General features: G+C 48.0%; 2 protein-coding genes across 3 annotated transcripts in view; one reads left to right on the top strand and one right to left on the bottom strand.

Moving 5' to 3' along the window:
• The window catches only part of LOC147667216 (la-related protein 7-like), a 211,620-nt gene extending 200,948 nt beyond the window's left edge, over positions 1-10,672 (bottom strand). For both annotated transcript variants that reach the window (XM_086948842.1, XM_086948843.1), the window contains exon 1: positions 10,562-10,672. The gene's annotated coding sequence lies outside the window, so the exon portion shown is untranslated. The remainder of the gene's footprint in view (positions 1-10,561) is intronic.
• Positions 10,673-10,777: 105 nt separating this feature from the next.
• The window catches only part of LOC147667214 (5'-3' DNA helicase ZGRF1-like), a gene marked incomplete at its 3' end in the record, with an annotated part of 340,063 nt that continues 338,248 nt past the window's right edge, over positions 10,778-12,592 (top strand). Inside the window, exon 1 of the mRNA XM_086948844.1 lies at positions 10,778-10,966. The remainder of the gene's footprint in view (positions 10,967-12,592) is intronic.

Genomic DNA, 12,592 nt, shown 5'->3' with positions numbered 1-12,592 from the left:
AGGTTCGAAACCTAAAAACAGGAGGCACAGATGGAAGTTGTAATAGAAGTCAATTAAAACCCCGACTCCTGCCAAAGCTCTTTACTGAGTTGCGGAAACCAGCTTTCCACCCACCCTTTCCAAGATCCCGGACTTGTGTAACTGCTCACTGAAGTGCTGTAGCATTTTGTCATGCCATCCAGACAGACCACAGCCCCCTCCCCCTGGGACACCGTCCCGTTTTTTGGGTTGTAAGTACTGGCGAGTAAAAATGCATGTACATCTAGCTAGTGGCCGAGGTGCGCCCTTGTGACATCTAGTGCAGGCCTGTCTGTTCGAGATTTGCCAGGCCCTTTCCAACAGCTGCTTTGTTTTCCCACGTCGATGAACACCTGGTCTCATCTCGCCAGCCAAATTATGTCTGCCCTTTCTCACAAAGCCTCTAAAAATATTTCAGTCAGTTAGTTACATATTTCACCATTGCACGATTTTTGAAGTTGGCTGCCTCCAGCCATCTTTCTTGTTTTACTGGGCTTGCGATGACATTAAATTGCCCTTTCTGGCTCAGCAAGTTAAATCTCCGAGAAGTAAAGATGCAGGTCTTCCAGTACCTACTCTGGCACCATTGTTGGCCCTGCACTTGGGCTTTCTCTGTCCCCACTCAGCAATAAAGATCTGGACGTTTCCGCTGTCCGTGTTTTTCTATCTGCTCACTTCCGGGTAGTCCGTGAGTGAAGGGCTTGGTGACTGCCACAGATGGCCCTGGTGTCCAGCAAGCCACAAACTGGCTCACGTTTGGCCTCCGCTGAAGCCTGTTGCTTGCATCATGCCCCCCCCCCCCACCTTGCATATGGCTCACTGATCTTTTATGCAAATGACTGATGAGCTGTGATTGAATGATTGGGGAAGGACTAAGATGGGCGGCAAGGATGACCTGTCCTTTATAATACCGGGGCTTTTCGTTAAATGCATCCTTGTATTTGTTCAGCTGTCGCGGTGCTTCATGCTGACATCCCCTCCACGGTGTCTGCATTTCCCCACGGCCCCAGCTCACTCTCGAGAGACACCTCTTGGGAACGCGCATGCGTGGGCCCGCCTTTGGAAATGCGGTTTCCGCTGTGCACTGTTTGCTGAGAGGGTACTGTGTTTCTCTGTGTCTATTTACACTCGGTGATCCCATGCTGTGTTACAGCCGATATCTCCATCCTTGTCGTGGGGGGCCACTTTTTAAAATACAAGGCAATATGATTGGCTAAATAAAATTCCGTTTCCGAAAACCGATGCGAGTGCAAGCACGCTCAGGGGTGTATTGTGTCATCCGGATGTGTGCACTACTAGGCAGTGTGCCCATTGTAAATAGTGCTTGCACATCACACAGAAAAGAACCCGTGCAAAGAGAGGTCACAAGTCTTATCTGGTGCAGCAGCGAAGGGCTCCGGGAGCCGTCCCTGCTTCATTGACACACACTGGAAGCGGACCCCTACTAAAGTGGCAGCACACTGGTAGCTGTAATTATTAGTTACATCAGATATGCATCGGGTCACATGTCGGTGACATTAGACTGGGAACAGACCCCCCCCCCCCCACCCCCCACACCCACCCTTCCCGCCCCGTGCAGTGACAGCACGTTAGCGACTCCTACCTCTTTGACTGCACTGTGTCTTTACAAGGAGAACTGCACCAGAGGTGCTAGTAACCACACACTGGGAGCTAGTCTTACCCCGGCAATATTACACCGGGAGCTAGCTTGTACTGCAACACGAGCACGCTGCGAGCTGCGCTCCCCCAAGGCCCATCACACTGGGAGCTAGCCCCTGCTGCTGTCGCTAATCACAGGATGTTGTGCCTTACTGCAGGGACATCACACCGAGAGCTGCACTTACTCCAGTCCAGCACACTGAGATCCCCTGCTGTAGCCTCTGGGCAGTGGCCGCGGTCTTTACTCGAGGGACTGCTTCATGTGTGCTATTGTTGCAGTCACAGCGCACAGGATGCTGTGTCTCTTACTGCATCACACTGGGCGCACCTACCGTTGCACCAGTGCCACACTGCGGGCGGCCTTCACTGCACTGTTTATTACCCTTTGCTGCTCTCACTGCAGTGAACTGATGCCCTCTCACGCCAGTGACACCGCACTTGAGAGTTTTGGTCACTGCGTAGCCGTAGAGAGACGAGACTGTGTTCTACGCTACTCCCACCCCAGCAACACCCGGAGCATCCCCCCTGTGACACCTCTGCAGCGAGGATAGCCTCCGCGAGCCCTCCCCTCACCGCAGCGCCCCTGATTTCCCTCGGGCACATTTCCCCTCAGCAGCATTGTCCCAGTGCACGTTACTTCTGCGGATCTGGAGCCCTCCCCCTGTACATCTGAGGTGTCCCCGGATCGTCACCACTGCATATCTCCTCTAAGTGCCACCTGCCCCTTCTGTACCTCTTTCCCAGAGCAGATCTCACCCTCTGATCCATCTCCATGGAGATCTCGCTGCTGCAGATTCCCTCGCAGGGCACATCACTCATGGAGAGCTCTGTCGCAGGGCACAGCCCACCCTCTGTGTCTCGTCCACATGACACACCCTGCAGATCTCTTGCCCGTTGATGTGTTTATTCCCAAGCAGTGATGCATGCACAGACATGCTGTGTACAGGGACCGTTGAGCGGGCAGAGTGCGATAATTGTGTCACCCCCCCCCCCCAATTATTATGAGGAATACACTTGCCCGAGTATGCCCCTTATTCCATTAATTGACAAATCCGCGCGGATGCGGTGTTCGGGCCATGCGATGATGGAGTATAGCACGAGTGAGACCTCAGTCCATGCAGTGATGAACTGCAGTAGCACGGGAGTGACTAAGCACTGACGGAATGTAGCACAGGTATGATCTTCAGTGCATGCAGTGACGAAGGAGTATAGGTCAGTGTGATCTCAGTCCACGCAGTGACAAAGTAATATTACGACACGGGCATGACCATACACTGACCGAATATAGCACAGGTATGCTCTTCAGTGCTTCCAGTGACGGGGGAGTATATCGTTCACTGTGATCGGAGTCCATGCAGTGTAGCACGGGTAAACTGTTGGGCCCTTGCAGTGATCCAGTGAGTGAGATCGGATGCAGATGCCTGGAGATGCCCAAGGGGGTGCTTTAATTCACGCAGTGGCACGAGAGCAGTTCAGTTCCCAGATGACGCTTTGCGTGCGTGCTTGTCAGTTTCTTCCAGCAGTGGTGTCCTCGCTGCACCTAGCCACTCGACCAGTGGTGTCTCCTGTCGGGAAAGTCTTTTAAATGGCCGCTCGCGGCCGTCGGTGGTTGGCAGGGAGCGATTGAGCGCGCTGTGTGGTTGGCAATGCCGTGCAGTGCGCTGCACCCTGTCTGCCTGGCGGGGTGGGCGCTGAGAGCGCTGGTTAATCCTGCTGCAGGCTCATGTCAGCAGATAATGCCGCTTCTCCCCAGAGCTGGTATTTATCCCACACCAGGCGCCTTCTGCTGAATATTCAGATTTTAAACCCACGTCAGCAGGAAAACTGGAGCTTCTCGCGCGCTGCGGCCTGGTCGGCCTCCAGTTTACCCCTTCCTTCCCCTGTGGGGAGCTTTTCGGTGTCTCTCGCTATGAACAACGAAGACTCGGTTCATAGCCACAAACAGCCGGGCATCAGGTGTCTGCCAGGCCTGCTGCAGCATGCCATAGCCATCCATCCATTGGCGCAGTTCCCCAGAGTGGGTGGTGGTGGGGCGTTGAGGCTGGGGCGTTAAAAGACTACATGAAATTGAAAGAGCTCATTACGGTTCATGAAGCTTTGATAAAACGCTCTACCTGGTACAGACAACCGATAATAGAGCATTCCTTGGAACAAGTCACCTAGTGCTGAACCTGCTCCAGCGCCATTGAAGGAACACTAACCCCACCTAGTCATTAACAACTTGCATCATTCAAAACGCCCAGCATAACCAGCCCGAAGAGCGCGCCCCACGAGTCCCAGGCGGCCGCCTCAACAAAGGTGCCGCCTGGGGCGGACCGCCCCCCACGCCCCCCCCCCTAGCTACGCGGGTGATTTTGGGTTGGGGGGCAGGGAGGCGGGCACTGTGAGAACAGGGAGGGGGTCGGCGAGGTCTGTTCCAAGAGGGGACAAACAAACAAGTAGCCCAGTGCAAAGTGCATGACACGCTGATCTGCTAAGCCAGTTCGACTGCAACAACAGAGACAAGTCAGGTCCCGGCCGCGCTGTGATTGGCTGACGTCACGGGGGTGTCCCGGCCGGCAGCCAATCACAGCGCGGCCCGGGAATGACGTCACGGGGGTGTCCCGGGCTGGCAGCCAATCGCAGCGCGGCCCGGGACAAAGGGGCGGGGCTTAAAAAAGCACCAGAAACGCCCCCGAATCGCGTTTTCGAGAGAAAGCGCGATTGACAGCCTCTGCCTCCCAATGGCTATCCTCCATTTATGGAGCTAGCCAATGAGAGGCAGAGGCGGGGCCGACATCCATACTGAAGACAATAGTTTTCAAACTGGGAGGGGCACTTCGTGCCCCTCGCCAGGTTCGAAACCTAAAAAGTGATGGATAGAACACTTAAATTAATCTAAGCCACTAGTAAATACTAGAGCTGTATCCGAGTCCATCATTGTTCTGCAGAACATGCTACCTCCCTTTGAACCCAGCTATGTACAAATCTGTCTTGCCCCTGTTCCAATGGGAACAGTCCAGCCTGAATTGCCAGGTCCGGTCCTCCCTAAAACAGAACACAAGCAACCGGGGACAGTTTTGCCCTGATTAGGGCTCATTGTCAGGTACAGTTTTCGCGAGAGCACTTCCACACGCAAACAGTTCTCTCTAGCGTCATTGACTAATATAGAAATGTATGCTTTTTTGCAACCGAAAACTATTTCTGGCTTTAGCCAATTATTATTTTATAGATTGACTGCCTGGCTGCTTTCCCAACAATGAGTTTATGCACAAACTTTGACAGGACAAAATAAGACCTGCCAAAGACACCACCACACCTATTGGCCTTGTCAATGCTGGTTAAATTATGAATCTGTGCTTCTGTACCTGAACACCCTAGATCTTTTCTCTTCTTACACTTGCGACCTGAAAATAGACTCAATAACCCAGTTAACTCAAACATACTTCATTAACTTTCAGTGAATCTTTAAAAATTACTCCATCCTTCAAACAGAAACACAAGCACAGATACACTTCATTTGTGACTCGGCCATTACCCCACCTCTTATCTGGTCTTCGTGCTCTATAAAAAACAGGGCCACCCAAGAACTTTGTTCTATGACAATAGCTGCAGAAGTCACCCACCTGTGAGTAATCTGGAGATGGCACAGGTAGGACATTAAGCAAGTGCTATCCTGAAAGCCCCCATGGGATATGGAAAGCCCATGACCGCCTGCTAATTTTCTAGTCCATCTACTGATGCCAACATTCATTACATCACAAGAACCAGCTTATTTAGCTGGTGTTATCAGGGCAGAGCAGCTGAGGGTGTGAAATCCATTAAAATCTCTACTTGTCTAAATTACAAGATGCTTCAGAAATCTACTTGGCAGGTCAAAAATACATTTGCTCGATTTGGATCCATGCAGTGAGGCGACAGTTTATGACAATACTCTTATTATATAAAAGATCTGAAAATAGCTTCTCTAATTATGCCATGGCTCATTTTATGTCAGGGGTTGTAATCTACCTAGGGTCTGATTATGCCACCTCTCTAATTATACCAGACTCTGAACATACCAGTGCTCGTCTGCACCCGTCCGTTACCAGCGCCAGGGATCCTAGTTCCTCTACCCCCCGCCGGTATGACCCTAGCACTCTCCACACACTCAACTACGGATGCAACAACTGCCAGCTCTCGACGCCGAGCAACACCCAAAGCCCAAACTCCAGCCAACACTGCCGCCACACCTTCACCCACCTACAGACCCAGGCAGCTACCCCCAACATGGCGACGCTACCACACACAAGCTACTGAGGTGCATCCTCCACAACGTATGCTCCCTGCACAGACATGCCATAGAAATCTGGGACCTCCTCAACACTCACGAGTCCCAACTGTTAATGAGGAGGTCTCGCCATCATCCACAAGAGCACCCTACGACTCACAACCACCAACTCGGACAACGCCTCGCCCCCCCCCCCCATTGAAAACACATCCAGATCCAGCCCAACCCCAGAACAACGGAAACTCGCCTACAGAACTCCTGGACCCCGCACCCTTTTCACCAACGTCAATGCAGACAAGGTCGCACCCCATGCCCTCACCTCGACGGACTACATACTTCTCAGAGGCATGAACTTCCACCTGGACAACCGCTGAGATCCCAACACCACCCCATCCAGGAAAACCTCACCACAATAGGGTTGAAGCAACTTGTCTCCACCCCCACTCATACAGCAGGACACACACTCAACCCCATCTCCGCTGGAGGAAAAAACATTTGCTTCAGCCACACCATAGAACTGCTCTGGACAGACCACCACTGCATCCACTTCTCCTTCACGAAACCCATCGCTATCAAGTGCACAATGTGCTCCCCAAGCAGATGCTGGAACACAGTGGCAAGCAACCTCCACCAATAAATCGCCAACACCCTCGCCCCCCTCCAGAACACCACAAGACGTCACAACAAGAAAGCCAACTGGTTCACCATGGATCTCTGCGAATCCAAGCACTCCTGCTGACAACTGGAGAAGAAGTGGGGAAACAGCAAAACCCAGGAAGCACACTACGACTACAAAGCGCCGAGCTACACCAAACTATCAAGTGCTCCCTCAAGACAGCCACATTCTCCGACTGGAACGCGCCGAAGTCACCCCCCTCCTAAAGAAGCCCTCCGCAGACCTGATGGATCTCAAGAAAAGTCCGTCAACACCTAGCTAGCACACTTCATAGAAACCAACAGCATCCTAGACACCTCTCAATCCGGATTCCACAGCACCAAGACTGCTCTTATTGCCGCCACCGACGACATCCGTGCCCTCCTCGACTAAGGCCACACGGCAGCCCTCATTATCCCCGAACCAAGGCCACACGGCAGCCCTCATCCTCCTGGACCTATCAGCTGCCTTTGACACCATCTCCCACCGCCACCAGGCTGCACGTTGCTGGAATCCAAGAAGTAGCATTAGACTGGATACAATCTTTCCCCTCAGGCAGAACACAGAGAATAAGACTCCTGCCCTTCCTCTCAGAACCGACAGAGAGCAGATGAAGAGCACCCCAAAGATCCTCCCTCAGCCCCACACTCTTCAATGTCTACATGGCCCCCCTTGCCAATTGTCAGAAACCATGGACTCAACATTGTGTCCTACACCGAAGGCACCCAGTTCATCCTCTCCCTTACCAAGGAACCCGATATCACCAGGCGCAATTCCCAAGAAGGGATCAAAGCTGTCGCAACCTGGATGAGCAACAGCTGCCTGCAGCTCAATGCGGAGAAAACGGAAGTCCTCACCCCTCCACATAGGACAACACCTGGTGGCCTCCCGCCCACAGAAACACTGCATTGGGCTTGCACTTTTTACCAGAGGTACCATCATCCAGATGTGTGTGACCAAACAGAAGGGAAAGTCACCTTTACAAATCCTTTGCTCAGTGGAAGTCTTTGAGGCGAGTTCAGGGTAGTTTGTTTCTTGTGTTTGTCTAGGGCGTCTTAAAGGCATCTGGATCCGGAGGAGGTGTGTATTTTTTTGCATAGTATGTTCTCTCTCCCTCCCTCCCCTCCCCTCACCCCGCCACGGATCGAGAACGCTAGGTTCCACTATTTGTCAAAGGAGCTTGGGGATGTCACTTTCCAAAATGCGAGTATTGTCTTGGATCCAATGAGATGATAAAATCCACTAGTAAAGCAGTGTTCCAAGTAATTTTAGGGGCGAGGGGTTTAGCGTGGATTCCCAGGGCTGTCATTAAAAAGTCAATTTCTATTGCTGACCCTGAGATTGTCTGTATCAATGATTGTATACTCGACAACAGAGGGTGAGACATTTTGCAGTTAAGCAACATGTGTTGTAGGTCACATATGGCTTCCTCGCATCTGCAGCTTAAGTTAGAATCTCTTAACCAAAGTTTATGTAGCCTGGAGGTGGTCCAGTAAATGTTGTGAATGGACGAGAACCTTGACTGTGCTAGAGCTGGTGTGCTTTTTGCCAAAAACGGGGACTGCAAATATTACTCCTTGTTTTGTCAGTAAAGGGGGTAAAGAGTCACAGTGTAAGGGTGTTGGGTGTGTCCAGGAGTTTGTATACACATGAGGTGGTTTGGCCCTCACTTCTAAGTTTTCACAGGAATTCCGGTAGGTTGTATGGCGTGAAGACTTCCACCTGCTCAATGTGCCTTTCAATTTCAGGAATCTATAGAAGTCTATGTTTGGGAGACCGAATTTCCACTACACAGATGAGAATGTGGTGGTGTTTGCGTGTGAGCCCAGGTCATTTACCGAGTTAATACCTTTACTAGCCCATGTTTCTCAGTAGATTGTTTTCCCTCTAGCTTGATTGCACAGTTATGCCATAGGGAGGCTATGGTGCAACCATATGTGCAAGGAGCTCATCGTTTGTCTAGCAATTGGAGAGGCAACAGTGTCTGTTATGATACATCGGGAGTCTTCCAAGAGGAGTTTTGACAGATTGTGCGTTGTGAGGGAGGAGGAGAGAGTCATAGGGTAGATTAGTTCAGATTCTATGGCACGCCGTGGGGAACAACAGATCTCCTGCGATCGGAACCACCATGCGCCCTGTGAAATCAAAAATACCTTTTGATACTGGGGACAATCCGGAAGGTTTATTCCTCCAGAGAGTTTATTCTTCTTCAGAATTTTAATGCAGATTCGTGGTTTCTTGTCTTTCCCCAGTAAGTCGGAAATGGCTTTATCTATTGATTTAAAGAAGGAGGGGGAGAGAGTAACCAGGAGCATACTTGGTGAAATTAATCAATGGGGCGATCATCATTGTGATACTGTTTTGCAAAAAATGATAGTGATATTTTGCTAAAAACGAGGCCTGTAACGTGGAAAAAATGCACATTTCATACAGTTTTAACTATATGCACGCCAACTTTTTGAGTCAAAAGCGGAACACAGATCTCCCACTCAGTTCGACCTGGTGCACCATACTCTGTTCCCATTGGATCAGACACATGCACTAGACAGCGAGTCCAACTCCACATTATATGCTGGGCCACAGAAATTATACAATTCTGTGACTGCAGCTTTTTAAAAATTATTATGGATTTACCACATAATCCATCGCCTCCTGCAGATGAAAAGTTACTACAAATGTTACTGGGTGTTCACGTGCAGTGGAAGACGCTTCAAAAAGGTAAACTGGTTGTCTTTCAGTTGCTTATTTCTGTATTTCAACCAAATAGTGAAGTGTAAATTGATTGAGGGTAGAGGCTATAGAAATCCGCACCTGACAAACAGAGTGTGTCTAAATGTAACGTAATAGTGCAAATAACCAAGGAGCACTCCCCTCTATGCTCCTTACTCTGGAAAAAATCCCTTTAACAACATTAAACGCAAAAGGTTTAGCACTTTCAACAGTTATACCAAAACAGTGTCCAAAGCAGTGAGCATTCAGATTCCAGATTCCAGATGTTGGTTTCTTAACAGGATTGTTCTTGGTTGATTTTTTTTTTTTTAATTTAAAGGACCATAGCCGACGAGTTTCGTCTCTGTGGAGACTTCTTCAGGGCTTAATCAAGTCACAAAGAACTTTTTCAAAGATGATATAGTACTGACAAGCCTACACACTGTTGGTTATTGAGCCTCAATCATGGTAATGCACACTATAAATATGTAGTCGGAACATGGAAACCATGACATTCTGTTGGAACACTCATCATCTTTGAAAACGTTCTTTGTGACTTGATTAAGCCCTGAAGAAGTCTCCGCAGAGACGAAACGCGTCAGCTATTGTACTTTGATTTTTTTTTTTTAAATCAATAAATAACAATCCTGTTAAGAAACCAACATCTGGAATCTGAACATCTTGTGTGTTCACTGCTTTGGACACTGTTTTGTTATTACTGTTGAAAGTGGTGAACATTTTGCGTTCAACCAAATAGTATAGGGTTGAAAACTTGGTACGAGTGAAGCAAAATATTTGCCTAGACAGTATTTAATTTACCAAGTGTAAAAATGATAAAATAATGAAATACTTTTAAAAAATGTGCTGCATTTTACAGCATACTTTGCCTTTTAATTCCGCATTATGTAGTCAACGTTGCCGGAGAATCCGCGCACACATACGCCAGTCAGACAAATCGTAAGGCATTAAAGGATGAAACTCGTAGGCTAACAGTCTGAATAACCCAAAACTGCAAAGTGAGCATTGGGCATTCTCCCAGTCTCTTACTTACTGGCGTCTCCTACTACGGAGACACCAGTAAGCGGCAGTCTACCAAGTACTAATTCTCATCGGTATCCACATGGTACACATGCATTAACACCTCGATTTCATGCACTCTGAGAAAAATTAAAACACCAGTATACACGCCACCAGCATTAACACAGGACCGCCGTTTTAAAGCTTGAACAACATATTATTCAGTTGTAAGAACGTATTTATTGCTCTCGTACCTGTCCAGGTCACTGACTGCAAACCGCTCTGGGTAGCAGGCTAATAGCCTTACTCGCTGCGCGAACAGGTGACGTCACTGGACGACTGTGCTAGCGTCGCTCGGTTGCCATATTGGATAGGAAATACGAGCTTCCTTAGTGTTTGGACAAACGCTGGGTGTCATTTTGGAACGGGAAAAGGAGTAGCTCAAATACCATTTTCGTGGGTGCCATCTTGGAGCAGGAAGTATTTTTAAATGCACTATAGTGGCGGGACTCAACTTTGAAGCGCGAGCGTGTCCCCCAAACCCCTAAATGAACCGTACCCAAGGCTATTTTGCTGTATGACAGTTGCGTCACTATGCAAGTCGGCCGAGGCTACTGAAGTCTACATTCATAGAGCGTGTTGCCGGAAAGCAATAATAGGTAAGTTAGTAGGTGTAGCATTTGGCATCACGTGTAAACGTAACTGTGAGCGATGGTGTAAACAACACTTAGTATATATCCGTTTTCCAGACATCCGATATCATCACTTACTTAGGCCTTCATCCTTACTATTCTTATTCAGGTGCCACTACCAAGTATTCATTATACCTACCTGTGCGCGCGGGAAACTTGAATTGCTCCTGCCAATCTATTTGGTCTGTGTCATTATGTGCGAGGACTATTTTCAGTGAGCCCATATGTGCGTCACCTGGCGTACTGCTCACGTTACTTGCTGATAATCTTCATAAATTCATTATCCTTTAGTCCAACCAACGTGCCCTTTTCCCAGCCATTACGTTGAAATGATTCGTAGCGTCCAAGTTTTAAGTTAGCTTATGTGTGAAATTTTCTTGTTTTGAATGTTCCTGTGTGTAACACTTCACTGCGAGTAGAGCAAAGTTTGTAACTGCATGTAACTAGTTATATTTCTGCAATTACTCATGTTTACGTTTTGTTGCAGCGGAAGCACCATGGCCCAATCTGTTAATTTTTTATTTATTTACGTTGTTTACCCACACCCATGATTGAGGCATTGGACCTTTCTCATCACTCTTTCTCATCGCACTGAGGAACTAGGGTGACTATGGGTATCGGAGTAGCGTGCTACTCGCCGAAAAGGGCCTTGACACCTCTTCTGGGGTAGTAAGAGCTCATATAAATGCAACTACAAAACAATTCTCATGTTGGCTACCCAATGAGGACCAATTAATGGGTAGCCAACTCACAGGTTGGAAATCAAATTAAAAACTACTACTTTAAATACCATGCTATCAATGCAGACATTTAGTCTATTAAATCAACCACAATAGTTTTATGTATAGCAGAAATGCTGAATTTGCGTATTTGGAGGTGCTCACATATATGATAATTAAGAACAAGCATTTGCAATGCAATAGGTCTCGCATTATGAAAGTTTGAGCTGTTGGTCTTGTAAATGACACATTTTTTATTTATGTATTGGTTTTGAAAATAGCGAAATTAATAGCTTTGTCATTTACAATGCCAATAGTTATAACGTTTGCAAATGTGACACCTATAGCATTTGTGATGCAACATGTTTTGTATTTACGTGACTTAGATGTATTGATATTACAAATAACAATGGTTTTTATTCTTTTTAAATAATTAATACTTACATAAAAGTTATTGTAATTTATAATGGTAATAGCTTAAACTTTTGCAAATAACTTTTATGAAGATTATGTTCAGTGTATTTTATTGTGACGAAAATCCAAGAACAGAAGTGAAATATTAACATCTTTTTGTGACATTTGTAATAAAGCTTGAAACATTGAGAGAACATATTTGAACCAGTTGTTGTTGAATGGTTGCACAGATTGATGCTGTGGTGGCGCGGAGTGATGTTGTGGTGGCGACGAGTGATGCTGTGGTAGCGCATAGTGATGTTGTGTTGCCCCTGAGGGGTGCTGTGGTGCCCCTGAGTGATGCTGTGGTGGTGCGATAAATAGATTGAGGGAGGGCGAAAGATAGATAAATAGAGTGAGGGCGATAGATAGATAGATAGATAAAGATAGTGACGGCGATAGATAGATAGAGTGAGGGCGA

This window comes from Lissotriton vulgaris, unplaced genomic scaffold (assembly GCF_964263255.1).
Source record: "Lissotriton vulgaris unplaced genomic scaffold, aLisVul1.2 SCAFFOLD_1138, whole genome shotgun sequence".
NCBI lineage: Eukaryota > Metazoa > Chordata > Amphibia > Caudata > Salamandridae > Lissotriton > Lissotriton vulgaris.
The sequence above is the reverse complement of the archived record's forward strand: the minus strand, read 5'-3'. Positions and strand labels throughout refer to the sequence as shown.